General features: G+C 37.6%; 1 protein-coding gene across 8 annotated transcripts in view; it reads right to left on the reverse strand.

Moving 5' to 3' along the window:
- Positions 1 to 26,890, reverse strand: part of pum2 (pumilio RNA-binding family member 2) — a 251,219-nt gene that overhangs the window by 34,846 nt on the left and 189,483 nt on the right. The window lies entirely within an intron of this gene.

Here is a 26,890-nt window from a genome sequence, read left to right on the forward strand (position 1 = left end):
CTAAAGAAAACATTCAATAACATGCTTTTACTCCAAACTCACTTCATAATGACAATTGAGCATCCTTCTGTAAGATGATATGGCTTCTTACACAGAATAAGGCAGTCATATGTTTATTAGTCATGTTTTATCAAAGATTTCAATCTTCTGTTTATTCGGCTACAGATAGTATGATACCTATAGGGCAGGGGTCATCAACTATATTTGTCCAAGGGCCAGAATTTTTCTCTGCAGACACTGTAAGGGCCAGATGCTCGTAATATAAAATAAAATTAGTATTGTATCCTAAGTAATGTGTTATTATGTGATATACTAATTCTCATTCCAAATTTCTGTTATTTTTTAGCTTCTGTCAGTGTATAATATTACATTTTATAATATTATAATATTATTTACTATTATTATCTTCTATAATATTATAAAATATTAAGGCCAAGTGTTTAAAAAAAGACATAAAAGGAAATGGTATATTTGTACTCTCCTCTCCAAAACTTAGCCAACTTTCTTCTTTTTCTTCATGTCTTTCGGGTCTGGTCCCACAGGACTGGTCCATCCCTCAGGTCGGGTCCCCCTAGTGGCCTGGCGCACTTCCGTTTTGCAGCATTTGCAGCATTTCTCTTTTGGAGTTGTTTTGTGTGTTTTTTGTATTTGCAACATTTTTCTTTGGCATTTTTTTTGTGGGTTTGTAAGTTTTTGGTTTTGCACATTCCCGTTTTTGCAGCGTTTTGCCGTTTGCCCTTGTCGGCCACCGTACATATTACCTGTACTGCAGCAAGCCACCAGGGGCGATAGCGATATTTTAGGCATCATATTTGTGAGGCTGTCAAGCTGTCCATCACTGTCACATGCAGGTCATAGTTTGTGGAGAACACTAGAAGAAGAAAGGCCTTCTGAATATATTTGAATGAAAAAAGGCACTCTCAAAGAGCCTTAAGCGGAAAGTTGATTCAGAGAACCGTAGTTTTAATGAAGAATAGACTGATAAGTATGTATTCATAGTGCCTACTTTTAGAAATGCTGTACCTGTGTGCCTCACTTGCATTTTGCAACAAAACTGTCACTGTCGCTAAAGAGTACAATCTGAGGCGTCACCACAGCACAAAGCATGCAAGCTTCAAGGAGTCTTATCCTGAACAGTCAGAGGCCCGTCAGAGAAAAGTTGCTGCTTTGAAATCTCAGTACTCCCATGCCAGCAGAATTATTAACTGAACTTCAACTGAGCAAGAGAGGGCAACAAGTGCGTCTCTGCAGGCTGCCTGGGTACTCTCCAGGCATAACAAGCCATTTACCGATGCTGAGGTTTTTAAGGAATGCATTGGGGCTGTTCTGGAGGAACTTGCCACTGACAAATCTACGGACAGGATAATTGCGTCTGTTAAGCATATACCTGTGTCTGCTAAAACTGCTGTTCGCCGTGTCCATGTTTTGGCAGAGGATGTCCAGCGACTTGTAATTGATGAGATCAAAGAAGCCAGATACCTATCGCTGGCTATTGATGAGTCCACCGACAATACAGACATTTCCCAAATGTGCGTTTTCATCAGATATTTTGATGGCAAAGATTTCAAAAAGGAGCTGCTGGCCTTGATTCCACTGGAGGGCCTGACCACTGGCGCTATTATCTTTGGTAAGCTGGAGGAACTATTTCAAAAGCATGGACTGTCATTTGAAAAAGTCAACCTGGTTGTCACAGATGGTGCTCCTGCCATGATTGGCAGAAACAGGGGACTAGTGAGCAGAATTAAGGCTGTCGCTCCCAGCATTAATGCACTTCACTGTCTCATTCACCAAAGTGTGCTGTGCGCAAAATTAAGTGGCGATCGTCAGCACCGTTTATTGCGAAAATTTGTCAAGTCAAGTCAAGTCAACTTTATTTATATAGCGCTTTTCACAATACAGATTGTATCAAAGCAGCTTCACAGTATTGAATAAAATAGTACATCAGTGTTTGTTTCTGGTGTAAAACATCCACGTTTGGTAATGCAGATCAATAGCACTGTTGAATCGATTAATCAATTTAAGTATCCCCAACTGAGCAAGCCAAAGGCAACAGTGGCAAGGAACCGAAAAACTCCATCAGGTGACCTAATGGAGAAAAAAAAAAAAAACTTGGGAGAACCCAGGCTCAGTCGGGGGCCAGTTCTCCTCTGGCGTTTATGAAGTAGAGACCGGATTTAACTGTAAGATTAAAATATTATATGAATGCCTGGCTGAAGAGATGCGTCTTTAATCTAGTTTTAAACTGGGAGAGCGAATCTGAGCAACGAACAGTATCAGGAAGGCTATTCCAGAGTTTTGGAGCTAAATGTGAAAATGCTCTCCCTCCTTTGGTGGATCTGGATATCCTAGGTATAACCAAAAGCCTCGAATTTAGTGATCTTAAAGAGCGCGATGGATTATAGGACGATAGAAGATCCGTTAAATAAACTGGAGCTAAGCCGTTTAGGGCTTTATAAGTCAGTAGCAATACCTTGTAATTAATACGGAACTTTATAGGTAACCAATGTAGTGATGATAAAATTGGTGTTATATGGTCAAACTTTCTTGATCTAGTAAGAACTCTAGCGGCGGCATTTTGGACTAACTGTAGCTTGTTTATTGAGGATGCAGGACAACCAGCTAATAAAGCATTACAGTAATCTAGTCTCGAGGTCATGAATGCATGAACTAACTTTTCTGCATCAGAAACTGATAGCATGTTACGTAACTTAGCAATATTTCTAAGGTGAAAAAAGGCTGTTTTTGTAACATATGAAATATGATTTTCAAAAGACAAGTTACAATCTAATACAACACCCAGGTCTTTTACTGTAGAGGATAAAGTAACAGGACACCCTACTATGTTAAAGTTGTATTGTAAGAGGTTTTGTGGGCGGTTTTTTGAACCGATAAGTATTACCTCTGTCTTATCTGGATTTAATAAAAGAAAATTGTGCGTCATCCAATCTTTTATATCTTTAACACACTCTGTCAATTTGGATAATTTAGCGTTTTCATCCGGCCGTGATGAAATATATAGTTGAGTGTCATCAGCATAACAATGGAAACTAATTCCATGTTTCCTTATAATATTTCCAAGTGGCAGCATATATATTGAGAATAATAGAGGGCCTAACACAGATCCTTGCGGATCCTTGTCATTTTCTTGCAAGAAAGAGCCCAGTTGGGCAGACACAACTTTTTCTAATATTTTGGACATAAAAGGAAGATTTGAAATGGGTCTATAATTTGCTAGGTTATTTGGGTCTAATTGTGGTTTCTTAATGAGAGGTTTTATAACTGCCAGTTTAAATGTTCTTGGAACATAACCTAATGATAAAGACGAGTTAATAATATTGAGGAGAGGCTCTTCCACTATAGGTAACACTTCTTTCAATAGTTTAGTTGGTATGGGATCTAATAAACATGTTGTTGTTTTAGAGGAAATGATAAGTTTATTTAACTCTTTTTGTTCTATAGTTGTAAAGCACTGTAATTGTTCTTGCGGGGTGATAATCGAGGCTGAATTATAAGGCGCGATTGAAGATTGAACGTTTACAATTGTGGATCTGATGTTTTCTATTTTCTCAGTGAAAAAATTCATGAAATCATTACTACTAAACTGTAACGGAATATTTTGTTCAGGTGACGCTTGTTTATTTGTTAGTCTATCCACGGTGTTAAATAAGAACCTAGGATTGTTTTGGTTATTTTCTATTAGTTTACGGAGGTGCAGGATTTGTGCAGGAATCTGAAGCCTCTCATGATAACCTCTTACTCCACAACGACGTGCGCTGGCTCAGTAAGGGCAAAGCACTGGAGCGTTTCGTTGAACTCAGGGATCGCATCATGCAAGACACAGAAAACATGTGCAACGTTGCATTTTTAACAGACATATTTTCCCATTTGAACGCACTAGATCTACAACTACAGGGGAAAGAAAAACCCGTGGTGAATATGGTGGAAAAACTTGATGCCTTTGGAAACAAACTTGATCTTTTCCACAAAGATTTGTTGTCGGGAAGGCTGCTACACTTTAGCACACTTAAGACAGTGGGTCACAGCAAAGTCACAGAGAACATGAAGACATTTATCACACAGCTGAGGGAAAATTACTCTGCCAGATTTGATGACTTTGCCATTTCCAGGGATGTCATTGTGCGTGACCCGTTCACTATCAGCCCAGGTATCCTCTCCGCTAACACGAGGAAGGTGATGCCGCTGGACGAGGCGGCTATTCAAAGTGAACTGATTGACATCCAAGCCGCTGGTGACATGAAGGCTGCTCTCCGTGGTGCTGAAAGCTTGAGCACCTTTTGGGTGGCTTGTCCCCAAGAGTATGACACACTGAAGACATTGGCCTGAACATGTGCTCACCATGTTCAGATCAACATACACCTGTGAAGCTGTGTTCTCAAAAATGAACTCTATAAAAACGCATGAGAGGAACCGACAGTCAAACCAGTCTTTGGAGGACTGCTTGCGCATAAGCCTGACAAGCTGTCAAGCCCAATGTCAAAAAGATAGTGTCGAAGGGGAAATGAAACTTCTCCCATTACGCAAACGTGAGCATTTTAGTCTTGAGATTTTTTTGGTTTTACTTTATTTGTTGGATCACAGGCTACTTTAATTTTATGTAAATAGTAACATTTCTAATAACTGAGGCCTATCGCTTTTATTTGTCATTAGAACTATTTGCTGAGGTGCGAGGCTTGCAATTACCATTTTCTTCTGATGTTGATGATTGTTATTATAAATCCCAGACGAGGAAAATTTTGACATTTGTGAAAAAATGAGCATGTGAAACAAAAAAAGATGCTCAATGAGAGCAACGTGTTTATCGTCATTTTTGATTGAAGGCAGGCTATGGCAAAAGCTACTTTTCAGAAGGCGATTTTTTTTTCATTTGATTTAAAAATAAATAAATATAGAAACATACTTTTTCCTCTTACTAGGCTATTCCTGAATTCAGTATTTTTCTGGGGGCCGGATGGAAATCTCTGGCGGGCCGAATTTGAACTTTTGCAGCAGGGCATATTTGGAGTTTCTGTGCCTTCTGGCTCTCAGATGGAGCAGCATTTACTACTGATCACAGAGCTGTGCTGCACTGACAAGCTGCACATAAAATAATCGCAGCCTAATTTCGATTTATCGATTTATCGTAACTGGTGAGTGAAAAAATTAATTTCAAACCCTGATTGCAATGCCGATATTTGTCAGTAAACCAAAGTGAACCACAAGGGCATTGCGCAGACTAATTTGTAACAGATGGTAGAAGGTTTCCATGCACTTCTTCAGTGAGAAGATTATTTACAAATCAAACACAGACAGTTTTGTCTTCATCTATGCTGTTAGGCTCTATGCCAACCCGAAATGTAGGGACGAAACCATAAAATATCCATGATGAAGAACACATACACGAAAGAATGAAAGGCTTAAAACTATAAGGGTGGGTTGCACCAACAAGGATTAAATTAAGCACAGTTTAGAGCTAATCTAGGGTTTGTAGGTGCACATTATTTTAAACCTCATCACCTGCAAGTTTAAAGTTAATCCCTAATTGAGATTTAAATGTAAGTTTAAAGTTATGGTGCAACAGAATTATTAGATAAACCTTGATTTAATCTAGGTTTAAGATTAATCCTTGTTGGTGCAACAAGACTTAATAAACACTTACACATTTCGTTGTAGATATAGATATTTAAAATAAATGATAGCTAACAAAATGCTCACTGCAAATCTCCTCTATATTAACACCATTTTCAGGTTTCACATTAATCATTGTGTGGCACAATAGTTAAAACAGAGAGATCAGTACAAATGAAGTGATAAACTGACAAAATGTGATTTTAATTGTGTTATGATAGAGTGTTGTAATAGCGATTTTATAATGTCTAAATATGAATGCAAAAGCAAAACATGTGAAAGACTTTATTAGTAAGTAGAATGAAAGCAAAAGCTGTGAAAATACTTTAGTAAGAATAATGACAATTAAAATTATAACCAGCAGATGACAGCAGAGGACCACTAGTTAGTTTCCAACAGTAATTGTAATCGCCACTAAAGCATGGCAATTTTTCCATGTTTACTCCATTAAGCATGCTTGCACACACACAAATATTTGTTTCAATGTTATTGGGATACGTCATTGTGAAAATATCTTTTAAATATAGCTGCAAGCAGCGATTACGGGCCCAAGCCGGTGGCACCACAACCCCGATGCCTTTAGTTACCTAAAGTCACCGGGGTGGCGGTGCCGCCGGCTTTGGCCCTTCATCGCTATATATATATATATATATATATATATATACTGTATACATACACACACATAACTGGTGGTAAAATATTCTCACCGTCACATACCTAGTATATTTTTATATAGATACAATAGGCCTACCTGATTTTGAAGACAAGAGGGCAGTATAGCACTATGAATGACATGATTTATTTATTTTTTGGACAAAAAATTAAACAATTATAAAAAAAAAAAAAAAAAAAAAAAATGGCCTTAGTTCTGATATTTGTATAATTTTATATAGAAATAAATGGTGTATAATTACATTTTAAGATGATATGAGGCTTTTAGTGTTTCCATTTTTGACATTACTTTAATCCTTCGCCATAGCAAAACCGTTTGAAATATGTATTATCCGTTCACAATTTAGCATCTTTAATGTATTTTCATCATGTTGAAAAAAATTGGTGGGGATAAAATAAACCACTTAAGAGGAGTGGGTAAAAATTCAGAGGCTGATTTTGCAAAGAAATCCACATTCAAACCAAAATATCTTACTTCCTGTTGGTCAAAGCTTATGACTGTAAATTAGAAATTTGTCCGGCTCGATGAGACCAATATACGTACTGATTTTTGTAACTGTTGGTAAAACTAACCCCTCCACTTTTGTCAAAAGCATTTTAAAAAAGTGACACTTCCTGCTGCCAGTTGGTGGCGCTATAACTTTGACTCACAATAGTTACATCCATCTGATCGGCCTCTTACCACGAACACACTGCTGAAGTTGCATCAAGATCAGTTAATGTATGCAGAAGTTATAACACTACGTGTTTCTCTTTTCTCGCCATAAATTCGTTTCCTCGCCATGACCAAACCGTTCGAGATATCAAAGATCCGTCCGCAATTTAGCATCCTCAATGTCTTGACTTCATGCACACCGAGTTTGGTGGGGATGGGATGAATTTTCTAGGAGGAGTATTTCACATTCCACAGCAAGCGTTTTCCAAACAACCCATATTAGCCGACTTCCTGTTGGGCTGGCGTGAAACTTGACTGAGGGAAAGTTGTTCGGCCCGATGAGATCTATATGTGTACCGAGTTTCATATTAATTCATGCAAGCGTGTTTGATATATGGACCAAGTTTTCAGACCCTGTTCAAGGTGGCGCTGTTGAGCCCACCTGCCACGCCCATTTCTGAAACTTTTCACATGTCTACTCGCTAATAAGTGTTATGTGTCTGTCGAGTTTCATCCAATTTCAAGCATGCAAAGAGTCTCAAAAGCATCCGAAAAGAATATTAAAGTTTGATGTGTTGCCGCGGCAACAGTATCTAAGATATCAATAATCCTTTCACAGGTCTACATCTGCCATGTATTTGCATTATACACATAAAGTTTGAAGCAAATCGGGTAAAAATAAGAGGGTGATTTCAAAGCATTTTGAAAATGACAAACTTCCTGCTGCCAGTTGGTGGCGCTATAACTTTGACTCACAATAGTCACATCAATGTGATCGGCCTCTTACAACGAACACACTTCTGAAGTTTAATCAAGATCAGTTAATGTATGCAGAAGTTATAACACACTTCCTGTGTCCCATTATTCGCCATAAATTCGTTTCCTCGCCACGGCCAAACCGTTCGAGATATCAAAAATCCGTTCGCAATTTAGCATCCTCAGTGTCTTGACTTCATTCACAAGTTTGGTGGCGATCGGATGAATTCCCTAGGAGGAGTATTCCATTGTATGCGTTTTCCAAATAACGTATAATAACCGACTTCCTGTTGGGCTGGTGTAAAACTTAGGGCACGAAAGTTGTTCGGCCCGATGAGATCTATATGTGTACTAAGTTTCATATTATTATATGCAAGTGTGTTTGATTTATGGACCAAGTTTTCGGACACCATTCCAGGGGGCGCTGTCGAGCCCCCCTGCCACGCCCGGGTACCAGCTTCAGTCCGGCCCTGAGGGCCGCGGGTTCTGACGTGTGTGCCTCTAAGTGCCATCTGAAATTTGCTTACAGAATGATCATTTTCATCAAGCTTGTATATTTATGTTCAATAATTTCACTTAAATGGCAATGCAAATTACCTATTAATTGTCATTTAAGTGAAATTACTTAACTTAAATATACAAGCTTGATAAAAATGATCATTCTAGAAGAAAATTTCAAATGGCACTTAGAGGCTTTTGCATCTGAACTCTTCACACACACACACATATATATATATATATATATATATATATATATATATATTAGAGGTGGGCATAGATTATTTTTTTTAATCTAGATTAATCTAGATTAATTTTGAAATTAATCTAGATTAAAATGGTTCATTTGAATTCTGCCGAAGGCATTCAGAATATGCGTGCTACCCAAATAATGACTATAAAAGTAAGTCTTCAAGCCAGGTGGCGCATTAGACCAGGGGCTCATCTCCTGTTTCCAAAATGCATCACAAACTGCTTGAGAAAGCTGTTCTACTCATAGACTGTAAAAGGTTACTACTGTACTGTTACCGTCCGTAGGTAACATTAGGTAGGCCTATGTTATTATCAACTACTATAAGCTATCAATTAGGGATGGGCGATATGGCCTAAAATCCATATTGTGATATACATTGCAGCCTCTTGCGATAACGATATTATAATAAAACTATTTCAGAACAGGTTACACAGACCCTGCTAAACAACTGCTAAATGTATTATTTTTTTTTTTTGAAAGGGTGTATGTAGTTTTGAGAACATATATTGTGCAAAACTGTAAGTATACAACATAATTTTGCAGATAAATAAGATTTAAGTACACTAGCTGCAGAGACTTAAGTAGGTCTTGTTTATTATGGCTTGGAGCTTATGAAACCCCAAATTTAAAATTAGAATATTGTCTAACTGATGTCTTTTCAGTTAAAAAGAAACACAACGGGGGGGCGCTCGTGCACAGTAATGGAGTAGACGTGTTTTCGGAGTGCTCCGTGACATCTCCTTAATTTTACTTTCATATTATTGCACTTTAACTCTATTTTACGCTGATTTGCCCTTAAAACTTTGCTGTAACCTGTCGGGAGTGGTTTTATGCCGACATGCCTAAGAAAGACGATAGTCAGAGGGATACATCCAAGACGAGCTCGTCGGCCGCTAGCAACGATGCGATACTAGCTGGTATTGCTAGCCATGGGGCTGAGCTCGCGAAAATCACCTCTCTCATGGATGCCCTAAAGAAATCTCTGGAGGGCCGTCTCGACGCAATTGAAGTAACGCTATCATAGCTTCAGAAAAAAACCCAGGAAACCGAGCGCCGCTTTGATGATTTCGACGAAGCCTTGTCAGCCAGTGACAGCCGCATAACAGCTCTGGAAGCTACGTGCAGCGAGCTACAGGTGGCTAACGGTCTCCTCAGGGCGAAAGTGAACGAATTGGAGGGCCGCTCCCGCAGACTCAATGTCAGGATTGTGGGCATTAAAGAAGGGGAAGAGAAAGGCAGCCCTACTGACTTTGTTTCTAAGTTGATTCCAGAGTTACTCGGTCACGATAACTTTGGCAGACCTGTAAAAATAGACCGCGCCCACCGTAGCCTGAGACCGAAGCCTCAACCTAATGAGCGGCCACGGATCATCATCGCCAAGGTCCATAACGATCGGGATGTGCTCGACATACTGCGACTCAGCCGTCAACAAGCACCCCTGTACTATCACGGTGAGAGAGTCTCTATTTTCCCTGACTACACGGCGGAGGTCTCGGCACAGCGGCAAGCCTATACAAGCGTGAGGAAGCGGCTAACCGAAGCTGGTGCTAAATGTTCCCTGCGTTTTCCAGCCAAGCTCCACGTCGACTACAATAACACAACGAAGATGTTTGTGTCACCTGCTGATGCTGAACGGTTTGCCAACTCGTTAGGCCCAGCGAATGACTCTTAAATCCTATATATCATAGGCTATTATTATTGTGTATAGCTCGTTCAGTACAGTTACAACAAATAGCGATGTTTTCAGTTGTTTCACTAGTTGTTTCAACACGGCCCAGCGCGGAGTTGCGTTTACTCCCGGTCCCGGACACACTAATATTAAACAGCGTTGCGACAACCAGTGGAAGCGTTTCAGTTCGACAGAAACATTTCTGTTACAAACCACAAATCACTCGATGATTTAATTAGTATTAAATCGGATGAAACAGCCTCAACATTCCCAACAAGACTGATGAGGAAAGCAGGAGAAACATTGTGGCATGAACGAAATTAGAAGACTTTAAATCCCCTAATCACCCTTACAAACATTTACCATGAATGTACTGTAGTAATTTACCATGGTTGGGCAGAAATGTGCAATATTTATATTGAATACTATGTAGTAATAAATAAATATAGTAAATATATACTACAATATTATATAGTATAATAGTAAATATAGTGATTTATATTGCATTAGTTTTATTAGGTGGGTAGAGGAATATATATTTAATGCTTGTTATGAAATTATGTCAGTTTCTTTGTAAAGGTGCGTATAGTTTTTAACTTGTGTTTAGGCATTTTTTATACAGTGGGAGCCTGTGGTTAACAAGTCTTACTGTCAGAATATTTTCATTTAAGCATAACAATTATAAATAAAATAATAATTATTTCTCACCAACAGCTATAAGTTTGTATAAATGATTTATTTGTTCCAAGGAAAATAGTTGTACACAGCTGTAAATTATCAAGTTTTTATTAATTATGGTTTTATATATTTGCATACTGTTGGGTACCACATTTCCAAATACCACACTTCTTTAGGGTTACTTTAGCTTATTTATTGAAACTGTTATGTTTCAATAAATAAGATAAACCCCCAAACCAACCCACCGGCCCACCTCAACTTTTCGATTTGATAATGCGGCCCTCGAATGAAACTAATTGAATAGCCCTGGTGTATAGTATATATGTATATCTATCGTTATACATCAGGCTTGTGCACAATTCCGAATTGAATTGAGAATGACTCCTTAATTCCAATTAAATTCTTGAATTTGAATTGAATTTGAATTGATGTCAAAAACAGGATCTAGAATTACAATTCAAATTTGAATTAAAGGAAGCAGAATTGCAATTCAATAAAAATTCAAAGAAATTCATATACATATTTTAAGTTAAGTGTTTAACAATGAAGCTTTACAGTATATGTCAGATATGATTGCATTATAATATGTGGGGTGGCTCAGTGGTTCATGTAGGTTGTCTACAAACCGAAAGGTTGGTGGTTCAATCCCCGGTTTTACTTGACCAAGTGTTGAGGTTTTCCATGAGCAAGACACCTAACCCCAGCTGCTCCCGACAAGCTGGTTGGCGCCTTGCATGGCTGACGCCGTTAGTGTATGAATGGGTGAATGTGAGGCTTTGGTGGCCATAGGTCTGTGAAAGTGCTATATAAATGCAGTCCATTTACCATTTAGTCACAGAACAAATAATTAAGTTTGATTTATTGTAATTGTAATTTTGTGGAACATGATGGAACATGACTCCATTTCCCAGAATGCTTTACTTTAACCAAGTATTTAAAATGGTTGCTAAACAATTTGAGGTGGAGATTTGTTTGAAAGCACAATTTGATGGGCAACACTGGACTTTTTAAGTTTCAGAAGTCCCTTACAACTTCACTCTGCACCTGTTGAGAGAATCTTTAGTGTTGCAGGAAAGATATTCAGACCAGAACTGTGCAGACTCAATGAAAAGGAGTTGAGGAGCTATTGAGAATTAGATGCAACAGTGTTGCTCAGTATTTTTATTTTTTTTTGCATTGGAATAAATGATAACTTCATTTACAACAACTTTGTGTTTATGTGATTACTTTGAAATGAAAATTACATTGGAGCAAAACTAATTAAACAACACTGAGGGGGTAATTTATTTCAAGAATTTTATCAATATATATTTTAGAACAAAATGTATGCAGGGTTGAGGAGTAAATAGTTACGTGAAATGAAATTTCTGTTATTAAATTACAAAATTAAAGTAATTGTATTTAGTTGTATTACTGAGGTAAAATGTTTAATTCAACTAGTTACTAATCAACTTAAAACGAAATTGCTTTGCTTTGATAAAGTTATCCAAATAAAGTAATCCAAACCACATTTATGGGTAACTAATAACAGTAAGCAATAACATTTACAAAGTAACCTTCCTAACATGCATGCGAGACTCAACACATTCTTTCTGTTGTGTGACTGTGTAGAATTTCTTTGAATTGCCATGAATTTAATTCCACTTCCTGTCATTCCAATTCAAATTCAATTCAATGTTCTGTGGGGCGGAGTAAATTCAATTCAAATTCTAATTCATGAATTGAATGGAGGCCAATTCTGAAATTCAGAATTTTGCACAAGCCTGTTATACATAGATTATATGCACATATATATTTTTTCTCGCTCTGGATATTTTCTTATTCCACGTTTTGATAAAGGTTCAGGTTTAACTTTTACTTTCAGTTGGTCGTTGATGCAGCATACGGTAGTAACGTCATGTATTTAAATAGCGTTTCACACAGTGTCTTTTTCGGGTACACAAATCTATATCTGGGAGTCTGGGACAATTTCATTCTTTTTTTTATTTTTTATTATGATATATATATTTTTTAATATTGTTACTATAATTTTATTTTTATTTTTTTACCTTCGATTTTACTGATTGACACTCCCATCTATGTTTATTAATTTATGCGCTTATCTTTTCATATATACACACTTCTCAGTGGTATTTTCTTCTTATTTTCTTAAGTTTGATGTTCTATGCTGCACCGTTTATACCCTTCCTCTTGTTATTTTCATCTCACCAAGCGTGTGTTCTGAATATCGCTTACTGAGTACTGTTTGTGGGTGCAATTTAACCATTTGTTAATGTGTTGGAGATGCGCACGGGGCCCCGTGGTAAGTGGGCTTTTTTTGGTGTGTAATTTGGCGGGCTCTGTTACCCGGCTGCCTCCTTGTTAGCTAGTGGGATGTAGCGCTTAGTTCTTTTAGCGGGTTTGGGTCTTTTGGGGTTTTTATTTGTTTTTCTTTATCTGTCTTTTTTTATTATGTTTTGTTTTGCCAGCCCTTTGAATGTCACGTGTCCAACTTCATCCTATGTCCCTCCACATAGATATATGTCATTTATTCACTTAGATCAGGGATGAGTCACATCACTTTTACCACTTGGAATTGTAGGGGTATGGGCAGGGCTCTTAAACGAGGTAAAGTATTTTCACATTTGAAGTCCCTGTCGTCTGATATTGTATTTTTACAGGAGACCCATATTCAGCCTTCAGAGCAGAGGCGCTTAAGATCTGCGTGGGTGTCACAGGTGTACCAGTCCACCTTTTCCTCCAAGGCGAGGGGGGTTGCCATTCTTGTTCGCAGAACCATCCCATTTGTATTCAAATCCCAGACTACCGATCCAGGTGGGAGGTTCATACTTGTTACGGGTACGGTTAACTTAGTCCCTTTAGTCCTCTTAAACATTTATGCCCCAAATTTCGATAACCCCGATTTTTTCTGTAAAATATTCAACCTTGTCACAGAATACAATGATTTCAACATAATTATCGGCGGCGACTTTAATTGCTATTTTGATCCGCTATTGGATAGGTCCTCCTCATCCGTGGCCCCATTATTGAAATCGGTCTCTGTTCTCAATAACCTTGCCAATTCTTTAGATTTGGTTGACATATGGAGACACCAGCACACCCTAGAAAAGAAATTTTCTTTTTTCTCCCCCGTGCATGGCAGTTTCACTAGAATTGATTATATGCTGGTTGACTCCAGACTTATTTCAAATGTAATAAGCTCAACTTACCACAGTATCTTAATTTCCGACCATGCGCCCCTTTCATTGGTGATTGACTTTAAACTTTATGCCCCTCAATATAGCTGGAAATTCAACCCTTCTCTATATCTGGATGACACGTTCAGGGCCTATATATCAACCAAAATTGTTGATTTTATGCTCACTAATGACAACGGCGCTGTCTCTGATTCTACTTTGTGGGAGTCGTTTAAAGCCGTGATAAGAGGGCACATACAGGTCAGGTCAATACAATTTCAACAATATTTCAAGTGTACTCTTTCTTTGTAAAAAAAAAAAAAAAAAAAAGATTATAGGCCTACATTTTATCTATGTATTCATTACAGCTAACATCTTAGTTGATGACTTTATTTTTGACAAAAATAGTAGGCTATTTTATATATAGAAATTGCTAAACAAAAGCTTATTTGACGAGGCAGTATATTCTACAGTAAAAACTGTACCCAAATCTACTAAACAAAATGTTGTCTTTCGTATTTCGCCTGAATGTAACGTTGTTTTCATGAAATATTAGGGCATATAAATGTTAATTTGCAGTTTACGTTGCTTATACAAATAGCCTACATTTTATTTCAACATATTTCAGTCGATTTTTACCCATCTCCGTATAGCAATACGGTTTGCTAAAAAAATCATCATTCGTTGACGATAGGCTTTTGACTCGCGATCTTTGCAGTAGGCTAGTGAACGCACCGGATAAATGCACATTTATTAGGCTATAGTTTTTTTGTTTTGGATGGTTTTGTTTAGAAACAGCTTTCTGTAAATATATTTCACATTTTTTTAGACATGTGAGGCGAGTAGGCTCATGATTCATGATGATCTCCAGTTCAAGCACCTTATGTTGTGATTGCCTATAGGCCTATTTACTTTAAATCCAGGAAATTTGTTAATGAAAAAATTATTAAAATTAAGATACAATTGATACAAAACGAAATTCGTTTTAAAGAAAGGATTTGTACTTTCTGTTTTGAGGTCTCTGTGAAAGTTTTAGAGCGCTCGCGTCCATAATGGAGAACTGTCAGGTAATATTGTTTTTTGCCAGCTGTGGTAAACAGCGCGCATCTATGCCGTTCATTCATTCATAAACAGAAACCCGAGAAGGAAAAACTTACTAGTATTCCTCAGCTCGTATTCCTCGTATTCCTCATTATTCCTCACAGCGCTGTGTTGTAAACAAGTAATGTTCTGAATAAACTTGTGTTTTGGTTGTCTCGAGCTGATACAGGGGGCGTTCACAGGATTGCGCGGATTACCTCAGCCATTTGCGTTTGAATAGCACGCGCTCTCCGTGGGCGGAGTCACATTACATTTGAATTAGCTCTAATGAGGTCGACTGGAATCGCTCTCTTTTAATACAGATTTCACAAGATGAGAATATTTGTTTTTTATATAAATTACTTCAGTAAAAAGAAGAGAATTCAAGGTTCATGCCTGTGTGTCTGAATGCCTGTTTGACTGAGTATTCACTGAGCTACAGCTCATTTTCGGACGCGTTTTAGAATGGACTACACGGACACAGAGAAGGCAGAACTCGCTTCGTGTTTATTTTTCTTCATTTGGCAAAAAGCACAACACTTTGTTTTTATTGTGAGTATACACAAAAATAATACACATTTAACAGAATCGATTGATGTATGAAACTTGTTTTGTAAAATCAAAGTCAAAAGAGAATTTCGGGTCTCAATCAACTCATAAGGAAAAAAATCGAGCAGATCACGCCGGCGTGATCTCCGACCTCTGAGGGTTAAATTAGAAAGTTGTCCGGGTCGATGAGATCAATATATGAACTGAGTTTTTTTAATTTAGTTAAAACTATCTCCCCCACTTTTGTCAAAAGCATGTTGAAAGTGACAGACTTCCTGCTGCCAGTTGGTGGCGCTATAAACTTTGACTCACAATAGTTACATCCATCTAATCGGCCACTTACCACGAACACACTGCTGAAGTTTCATCAAGATCAGTTAATGTATGCAGAAGTTATTCCACTTTGTGTTTCTCTTTTCTCGCCATAAATTCGTGTCCTCGCCACGGCCAAACCGTTTGAGATATCAAAAATCCGTCCGCAATTTAGCATCCTCAATGTCTTGACTTCATGCACACCGAGTTTGGTGGCGATTTAATTAATTCTCTAGGAGAAGTGTTTCAAATTCCACAGCAAGCGTTCTCCAAACAACCCATAATTGCCGACTTCCTCTTGGGCTAGCGTAAAACTTAGAGCACGAAAGTTGTTCGGCCCGATGAGATCTATATGTGTACCGAGTTTCATATCATTACATGCAAGTGTGTTTGATTTATGGACAAGTGTTCGGATCCCGTTCCAGGGGGCGCTGTTGAGCCCCCCTGCCACGCCCGGGTACCAGCTTCAGCCCGGCCCTGATGGCCGCGGTTTCTGACCTGTGTGCAAAGTTTCAAGAGTTTTCGAGCACGTTAAAGGCCCCAAAAGCCCCTGAAACCTTGAAAAACAGGAATTTTAAACAAATCTCACTCAAAAGACAAATCCCCCCACCCCTCACACACACAGAGACGCAGAGGCAGAGAGAGAGAGGGAGAGAATTCTTCAAAAAATCACATTCAAACCAAAATATCTCACTTCCTGTTGTTCACAGCTTATGACTATAAATTAGAAAGTTGTCCGGCTTGATGAGAACAATATACATAACGATTTTTGTGACTCTACTTAAAACTGAGCCCCCATTTTTGACTAAAGGTGGCGCTACTGAGCCCCTCACCACGCCCGTTTCTGAAACTTTGCACATGTCTACTGGCTAATAAATGTGATGTGTCTGTCGAGTTTCATCCAATTTCAAGTATGTTAAGAGTCTCAAAAGCATCTGAAAAGAATATTAAAGTTTGATGCGTTGCCATGGCAACAGTATTTAAGATATCAATAAACCTTTCACAGGTCTACATCTGCCGTGTGTCTACATTATACACATAAAGTTTGAAGCAAATCGGGTAAAAATAAGAGGGTGATTTCAAAGCATTTTGAAAGTGACACACTTCCTGCTGCCAGTTGGTGGCGCTATAACTTTCACTCACAATAGTCACATCCATGTGATCGGCATCTTACATCGAACACACTGCGGAAGTTTCATCAAGATCAGTCAATGTATGCAGAAGTTATAACACACTTGCTGTTTCTCTTTTCTCGCCGTAAATTTGTTTCCTCGCCACGGCCAAACCGTTCGAGATATCAAAAATCCCCTGGCAATTTTTCATCCTCAATGTCTTGACTTCATGCACACCGAGTTTGGTGGTTATCGGGTGAATTCTCTAGGAGGAGTATTTCAAATTCCAGAGGATGCATTTTTCAAACAACCCATAATAGCTGACTTCTTGTTGGGCGGAGCTAATAACATAGAGTGTGGAAGTTGTTCGGCCCGATGAGATCTATATGTGTACCGAGTTTCATATTATTTCATATAAGCGTGTTTGATATATGGACCAAGTTTTCGGACCCCGTTCCAGGGGGCGCTGTTGAGCCCCCCTGCCACGCCCGGGGACCAGCTTCAGCTGAAAAAAAATAATTTCATTTTATTAAAAAATAATAATAATAATAAATATAGCTGCGAGCAGCGATTACGGGCCCAAGCCGGTGGCACCGCAATCCTGGTGCCAGGGTGGCGGTACCGCCGGCTTTGGCCCTCCATCGCTGCTCGCAGCTATATTTATATTTATATATATATACACACACACACACACACACACACACACATACATATATATATATATTAGGGGTGTGCGATATGACGATTTTTGATCGTGGACGATTAAAATGTCTCCACGATCTGCTTTTGAAGAAATATCGTAGAATCGTGCATTATCTGTTCTGGCGCCTCTGTCCCAACATACTGAACAACGCGACGTATATTCACATAAAATGTTAACGCAGCGCAACAGGAGACTGCAGTTCACAAAAGTTCATAATTTGCATGTGCGTTAATGCCTTGTCGGTTAAACATTTAATTCGCGTGCTGATGCGCTGTTCTAACGTATGCGTTTCTCAGCGCGTAGCCTAAGTTACATGTGAAGCTCACATGCACTAAAAGCCTGCCTACCAGTGCCTGATACTGGACTACGTTAAGTTATCTTTCGAGTCTTATTGTGCTTATACTGTTAAATACACACAAAGTTTACATAAACAAAGTCGGTTATGTCTAAAGTGAAAGCAAACTTGAGAAAATTGAGAGAAAATCTGCTTGTCAAATGCGTGTATGTATATTAGACGCGTCGCGCGCAGCTCTTAAAGAGACAGTAGCAAATAGTAAACACGCTGCCGCTTGTCCTTAAAGGGATAGTTCACCCAAAAATAAAAATAAATATCTCATCATTTACGCACTCTAATGTTGTTTCAAACCTGTATTAATTTCCTTCTAATATTTTCTAATATTTTTCTAATATTAATATTTTGAAGAATGTGGCTATCCAAACAGTAGCTGGTCCCCATTGACTTCCATAAGAGAAAAATATACTATGGTAGTCACCGAGGTACATCAACTGTTGGTCATTCTTCCAAATAACTTTTATTTTCAACAAAAGAAAGAAACTTATTCAAGTTTAAAACAACTTGAGAGAGTAAATTATGATAATTTGAATTTTTAGGAGAACTATCCCTTTAATGTTAATAAAACAACAAAATGCAAAGAGAAAATCACTCAAATCACTTGACTGATAACTTTAATAGTAGCTTTAATAAGTATCAATGTATAATTTATACAGTGAAGTCTGTTGTGTTTTATTTTCATATTTGTTCATTTAATTACTTCAATGCTACTGTTAAATACACCTACTGTAGCTGAAAACATAAAGCACTGTTTAGCCTATTTACAGGGATTAAAGTGAAAAAAATTCTTCTGACTGAATTTTTTTTTAGGCCAAGTCATATTCCTTTAACTTTTTAAATAGTCGAGACCAATAGCGTTTTAAGGGGAGACGTTTTAAACCGCTTTAATATTGCCAGTAGGCGTATTTTAAAAGCTATATTTTAATCTATGAAAACCAGGCATGGAACATACTAATATAATTAATAATTTGCATATATTATATATATATATATATATATATGCAAATTATAACACGTTTACACAAAATTTGTTAACACACAAGTAAGTTACTTTTCCCCTTTACTTAACATAAATTACAAGAATATGACTAATAGTAAAGACTAGTACTAATAAATACAGTGCTATGCATAAGTTTAGACACCCATGCTAAAGTTGACTAAAAAGAGGAATAAAAAATCATCTTTTGGAAATTGAACTTAAAGGTATAGCGGAGGATCTTTCCGAATTTTAGATAAGTCCCGCCCTCTCCACTTTTTGAAAAGTTTGATTGATTCACCAGAATGATTGACAATTAGGAGGACCAATAGTATAGGGTATCCACCCGGAAGTAAAAAGATCCTCCGCTATACCTTTAATGCCTTAATTTAAAAAATTTGGAAAAATCCAACCTTTAAGGACACCAATTTTCTTTGTGAATGAATAATGTATCGTAAATAAATAAATGTTCTTCCTTAAAATACAGGGTGCATAAGTTTGGACACCCCTATGTTAAATTCCCATAGAGGCAGGCAGATTTTTATTTTTAAGTATTTTTTTTATTTATTTTTTAGGATACTATGAATCCTGATAAAGTTCCCTTGGCCTTTGGAATTAAAATAGCCCCACATCATCACATAACCTTCACCATACCTAGAGATACTTTCCATAAGATCATCTCTCAATGCAAATCAAACTAGCTATTAGGCTTACTGAAATACAACCATGCCAATCTCTAGGTATGGTGAAGGCTATGTGATGATGTGGGGCTATTTTAATTCCAAAGGCCAAGGGAACTTTATCAGGATGCATAGTATCCTGGATCCATGAAGTAACTGGCCTTTAAAAATAAAAATCTGCCTGCCTCTATGGGAATTTAACATAGGGGTGTAATCACTTATGCACCCTGTATTTTAAGGAAGAACATTTATTTATTTACGATACATTATTTATTCACAAAGAAAATTGGTGTCCTTTAAGGTTGGATTTTTCCTAATTTTTCAAATTAAGGCATTAAGTTCAGTTTCCAAAAGATGATTTTTTATTCCTCTTTTTAGTCAACTTTAGTATGGGTGTCTAAACTTATGCATAGCACTGTAAACATTAGACCTAGGCTAAAGCTATTAAATAGCAGTCCCAAACTAGTTTTTGTTAATACAATGTTGGTATGAGCCACTACAGTCATTTAAAAATATAAAAAATAACAAAGCAAAATAGTGGCATTTTGGGGTTATATGGAAACGGCAGTTACCATGGTGAATACACAATATTAACAATAACTGTTAATGAAACATGGAAACTGGTGAATAGAATGAGAATCATACCTGCATTACTTTTATTTCGTGTAATTTACAACGTAACGGCGTTGCATGCTCGTAGTTTCTTTTGCACTTGATCAGTGAAGCAATACAGCGCGCGCCGCTGAATTTGCGCGTGCAATTGAGTGTGCGCTACGAGAACAGGATAACGACTGACAGGACAAGAAAGTCCGTTTTTCTGAGGTGAAAAACTTTATTTCAGCGTACACTTATGTCACTGCCTGCCTGGTAGTTCCTATTGTGCTGGGTTTTCTGAAGTAGTCATGATTCGCCTCTCATAACATAACATGCTCTAAACACGCACGCAGTGTGGAAAAGGAGGAGCGGAGGCGCGGGGAGCAAGGATCACAGCGCAAATTTGAACTATATCGATGTGATATGGTCTAATTCCATATCGCATTTAAAAAATATATCGATATATAGATCTACCTCAGCGCTCAGCTGTAGCCTGACATGCACTTTCCGTGAGCGGTAATTGAAAACCCGGAGTGGATCATGAGCGAAGTGATTACAGAGTGCTTAGAGTGGAAAGAGGAACGTGCTTTTGCTCCACTCCAGGCTTTGATCACATCCCCCTCAGCAGGGTGAATACACCTCGTCTTTCCTTAATTTAAGACCTATTCAAACTAAAATTAAGATATTTATTACACTATTTGAGAAATGAAAGCCTATTTACGGCCTTAAAAATTATGAAAAGTGAATTTAAGACTTTAAGGACAGACTGGAATCCGCAATGACGGAAATCCGTCATAGACTTGCTGCAATTAACGGAAATCCGTCGTAGCGACGGAGAACTTTAATCCCTGCTATTTAAAGGTGCTCTAAGTCATGTCACGCGTTTTTTAGGCCAAAACATTTTTTGTCACATACCGCAAACATCTCCTCACTATCTGCTAGCTGCCTGTCCCCTGAACACACTGTAAAAAAACGCGGTCTCTGTAGACACCACAGGCTCCACAAACTGCAACAAAAACAAACTGAGCAACAAACAGAGCGACCCGTAGCACGAAACACAACAAACTGTTCCAGCCAATAACCGACAAGAATGATGTGGGGGTGGGGTTCGGGGGTTAGTGCGCGGATGAGGAGGAGGGAGGGTCTAGCTAGCCTCCGATTTGTTTGACAATAATTCGAATGTCAACAAGAAGAAACGTCTCCCGGGATCGCTTAGACAACCTTTAATTTGTATATTAAGTTGTGTATATGTAATGTGTATCTTTAATCTTAATATTTAATAACAAAGAAAATAATGACAAATATTTTTATCTTTGCCCCTGTCTGCCATTTTTTATTTTGTTACCTAAAGCTTTGTTTTTAAAATATGGATATTAGTTTGGCTGTAATTCTCAGTCACAAAATAGTAAAACCAACATAAAAAGAATCGTGATAAAATCGTTAATTGTGATTTTCCTGAAAAAAATCGTGATATGATATTTTTGCCATATCGCCCACCCCTAATATATATATATATATATACACACACACACACACACACATATATATAGATAAATTTAAGGGACAAGACACAGATAATTTTACTTGCCTGACCTGATTAGAACAAAGAAAAAAATAAAATAAAATAAAATAATAAGTAGGGGATCACTAAATCGAGAGAATATTCTGATTTTATGATACACTCAAAATATTCCACAACAAATCCTTTAAATGTAATGATATTCCGAACGGAACAAGAATAAAAAATAAACTATAAACAAAGCCAAAACGAAAAAAATAAATATAATAAAAAAATTAATTTCAAGCAATCCATGGCATGATTTATTTATTTTTTGGACTAAAACATTCTGGCTTTTTTTAAACTCAAACATAATTCTTAAATTGAATAATAATAATAATAAAAGAATAAAATGGGTTTAGTTCTGATTTCGTTGAAATCGCTCGCTCTCCGTACCTAACTTTTCCTGAATACAATCACAATTGAAACTGTGACATTGATTTCATACAACAGGATATTAACAGTTAAAATGAAGTCATTTACATTTTAGATACAATATTGACTGTTTTTGTTCTGTTTCAGCAGCGAAAATAGTTAAACAAAGATCACAGAAGAACGCATCTCACAGGAACGTGTTTTCTCATAACTGAATGATTCAGCATTTTGAACGAATTGGTTGACTCAAAGATTGAATGATCAATCCATAAACATCTGTTTATGTTTATGGATTGGATGTTTATGGATCCATGTTTATGGATCTGTATATGTTTATGGATTTCGAATCGTTTGAACGAATTAATCAATGACTCGCTCATTAAGACGGTCACTTGGCGACATCTAATGGCGGTTTAGTGTTGTTTAAAAGCATAATTCTTTCCAACGTGTGTGTGATTTGTGTGTGCACCATTATAAATGTCCGTGCGGACGTCCGTATTTTTCTTTCACTTTTATATTAGCGTTTTAAAAGCACCCGCTCGTGTCACACACGTCGATTAACCGGTGGGAAAATATCCTCAGACACATACCTAATAAATGTATATTTAAATACATTATTGGCCTAGCTGGTAAAAAGTTTTATATATTATTTTGATGTCCTTTTGGACACAAGAGGGCAGTATAGCCCTATGTATGACTTGAATTTTTTTTTTACTTTACTGTTTTAAAATTTAGAATAAAATTAGAATAAAATTCTTTTTAAAAACAGAATAAAATGGGTTTAGTTGTGATATTTGTATACTTTTATATAGAAATAAATGGTATAAAATTACATTTTTAGAAGATTTGAGGCTTTTAGTGCCTTTTGGAGGCTGATTTTGCAAAAAATCCACATTCAAACCAAAATATCTGACTTCCTGATGGTCGGAGCTAATGACTTTAACCCTCTGAGGTCGACAAACGCGCCGGCGCGTTTTGCTGGATTTTCTCCACATTGTAGCACTTTAAACTTAAATTTCTCCGTCATTTATGGTCATACAGAAAAAATAAATATAAAAAAAGAATCTGTGGTATTTTTACTTTTGTATGTGTCCACTTCCAATCAAAACATTGTGCTTTTGTAAAATAAGGAAAAAAAACAGTGTGTGCGTTCTGCCTCTCCGTCGCGGTGAACTTTTTTTTCTTGAGCACGTCTATAAACTGAAACAAAACTCAGCGAATACTTGTTACACATTTATGAGCCATACACCTTTATAAACATTTAAGTGTGTACTTTTAAATGATCGGATTCAAAACGAAAACAAATATTCTCTGTTTAAGTAATTTGTATAAAACCAACAAGATTTCCAGCTTCTCAAACGCTTCCTAATTATTTTTAATTCGGCCACGCCCACTCGCGCAAAAGATATTCACATGCAAATCTCCACATGGAACGCGATCGCCCTCATTACCTCAACAACAAAACACTTCACTTCACTTTTCGTCGAGTTTGAAAGACGTGCCTGAGCTTACATTGGATTTACATCAGAAGAAGAAGAACGATATTTGAAGACAAGAAAGATAAGGTAAGAAATTCTTACATATTAGTTTGCTATTGTTGCATAAATTTCACATTGCAGTTGAACTGTTGCTAGATATATGGTGAATATTATAATATTTAGACCCGTGTTTACTGTTACTGTGTTTGTGGATATCTGCTCAAACGTAGATAGGCTATGTATATGGTAGGCCTAACCATAATGTTTTATATTTGATCGCAATCGCGTTTTAATGTATCATATTTTTGATCGCGATCGCGTTTTAATGTATCATATTTTTGATCGCGATCGCGTTTGAATGTATCATATTTTGGAAAAGCAAAACGCTCCAAACGGCTTCATGTTTTTACTATTATCTCATTTCATATCATCATAACGAATGGAAACATTTGAAGTAACATGATAATCAATATATTTTTCTCTAGCTTAGTTGTTACTGAAATCTTTTTGAAAATATATATAGGCTGCTATATTGTTATTATTTTATGCAGCACTGCGCATAGCCTATACCTACAAGGCACAACAAACCTGGTGTTCATTATATATTGTTGGAAACATTTGTGTGAGTGTGTGTGTGTATTCTGTGAATTTTAAAAAGCAATTTTAACAAGAAAAATCTAAAATGTATTCCCAAAATCGTGCAGGCCTTTCTCTTGATATCAGTATGTTCACTTTTTTTTTTTCAGGGCCCAGATGCCACTGAGTCCTGCTGACTTCAACATTCACAGTACATGTCTCTGTACATGAACATGGTAAAGTGAAAATCAAACACCTTAGAAAATGAAAGGTATGTACAATGTTTTTAGGAATGGCACAAAGGTCTCTTTCTTCAATAAGTGCTTTTTTGTTGTGTATCTTTAGATTATGTTGTGTTGTAAATAAATCCAAACAATTTTAAAAGCCATTCTTTTTTAAATCTCCTCATTCTTTGTGCAAGGTTGGTCAGAATGATGGGCCCTGATAAGCTCCTAATAGGGCCATTAGGGAGGTTCTTTGTCTTTCTCAGGTGTGGAAAGCTTTCATATTAATGAGGTGATCCGCCCCTTCGCATATTGCTTTCTAACACAAAACACGTCGTAAAATTTTTAAATCAATATATTGTCTTCTCTGAATGAGCAGTCAGGGTGATTCTCACATCGTTTTGGAGCAAATATTCTAGGCTACGTGATACAATTTTCAAAAGTCTTGTGAAGAAATAATCAGTATGGGTTTCATGACCTTATTTCAGTGAGAATTTATTTTTGTATTTTCACAAACCACGCATAAATGTCATTATCTCAAAACTACAAACTTTTACATACATGCTGCTGATATATTATTGTAGCAGAGTTTGTGCTGAATACAGTGTAATTAGACTTTAGCCATGAAAATGTCACAAGTAACAGAAATAACCACAAATGTCAGAGCATGTCAGAACACCTCCAGGGCCCAGAAAACAGCTCAGACCTCAGAGGGTTAAATTAGAAAGTTGTCCGGGTCGATGAGATCAACATACGTACTGAGTTGTGCTACTGTAGGTAAAACGACCCCCCCCCCACTTTTGTCAAAAGCATTTTGAAAGTGACACATTTCCTGCTGCCAGTTGGTGGCGCTTTAACTTTGACACACAATAGTTACATCCATCTGATCGGCCTCTTACCATGAACAAACTGCTGAAGTTTCATAAAGATCAGTTAATGTATGCATTAGTTATAACACTTCGTGTTTCTCTTTTCTCGCCATTAATTCGTTTCCTCGCCACGGCCAAACCGTTCGAGATATCAAAAATCCGTCCGCAATTTAGCATCCTCAATGTCTTGACTTCACGCTGACTGAGTTTGGAGGCGAATCGATGTATTTCCTAGGAGTACAACATTAAATTCCACAGCAAGCGTTTCCAAACAACCCTAAATAGCCGACTTCCTGTTGGGCTGGCGTAAAACTTAGAGCACGAAAGTAGTTCGGCCCGATGAGATCTATATGTGTACCGAGTTTCAAATGAATTCATGCAAGCGTGTTTGATATATGGACCAAGTTTTAGAACCCCGTTCAAGGGGGCGCTGTTGAGCCCCCCTGCCACGCCCGGCTACCAGATTCAGCCCCGCCCTGATGGCCGCGGGTTCTGACCTGTGTGCAAAGTTTCAAGAGTTTTCGAGCACGTTTAGGGACCCAAAAGCCCCAGAAACCTTGAAAAACAAATGAAAAAGTAAATCTCACTCAACTGACAAATCACCCCCACCCCTCACACACAGAGACAGAGAGAGAGAGAAAATTCTCCAAAAAATCACATTCAAACCAAAATATCTGACTTTCTGTTGCTTTGAGCTAATAAGTGTAAATTAGAAAGTTGTCCGGCTCGATAAGAACAATATACATACCAAGTTTTGTGATTCTAGGTAAAACTAAGCCCCCATTTTTGACTAAAGGTGGCGCTACTGAGCCCCTCACCACGCCCGTTTCTGAAACTTTGCCCATGTCTACTGGATAATAAGTGTGATGTGTCTGTCGAGTTTCATGCAATTTCAAGTATGTTAAGAGTCTCAAAAGCATCAAAAAAGAATATTAAAGTTTGATGCGTTGCCATGGCAACAGTATCTAAGATATCAATAATCCTTTCACAGGTCTACATCTGCCGTGTGTCTACATTATACACATAAAGTTTGAAGCAAATCGGGTAAAAATAAGAGAGTGATTTCAAAGCATTTTGAAAGTGACACACTTCCTGCTGCCAGTTGGTGGCGCTATAACTTTGACTCACAATAGTCACATCCTTGTGTTCGGCCTCTCACAACGAACACACTGCTGAAGTTTCATCAAGATCAGATAATGTATGCTGAAGTTATAACACACTTCCTGTGTCCCTTATTCGCCATAAATTCGTTTCCTCGCCACGGCCAAACCGTTCGAGATATCAAAAATCTGCCCGCAATTTAGCATCCTCAATGTCTTGACTTCATGCTGACCGAGTTTGGAGGCGATTGGATGAATTCTCTAGGAGGAGTACATTAAATTCCACAGCATGCGTTTCAAAACAACCCATAATAGCCGACTTCCTGTTGGGCTGGCGTAAAAAGTAAAAGTACGAAAGTTGTTCGGCCCG

This window comes from Scardinius erythrophthalmus, assembly GCF_964197995.2.
Source record: "Scardinius erythrophthalmus genome assembly, chromosome: 11".
Classification (NCBI taxonomy): domain Eukaryota; kingdom Metazoa; phylum Chordata; class Actinopteri; order Cypriniformes; family Leuciscidae; genus Scardinius; species Scardinius erythrophthalmus.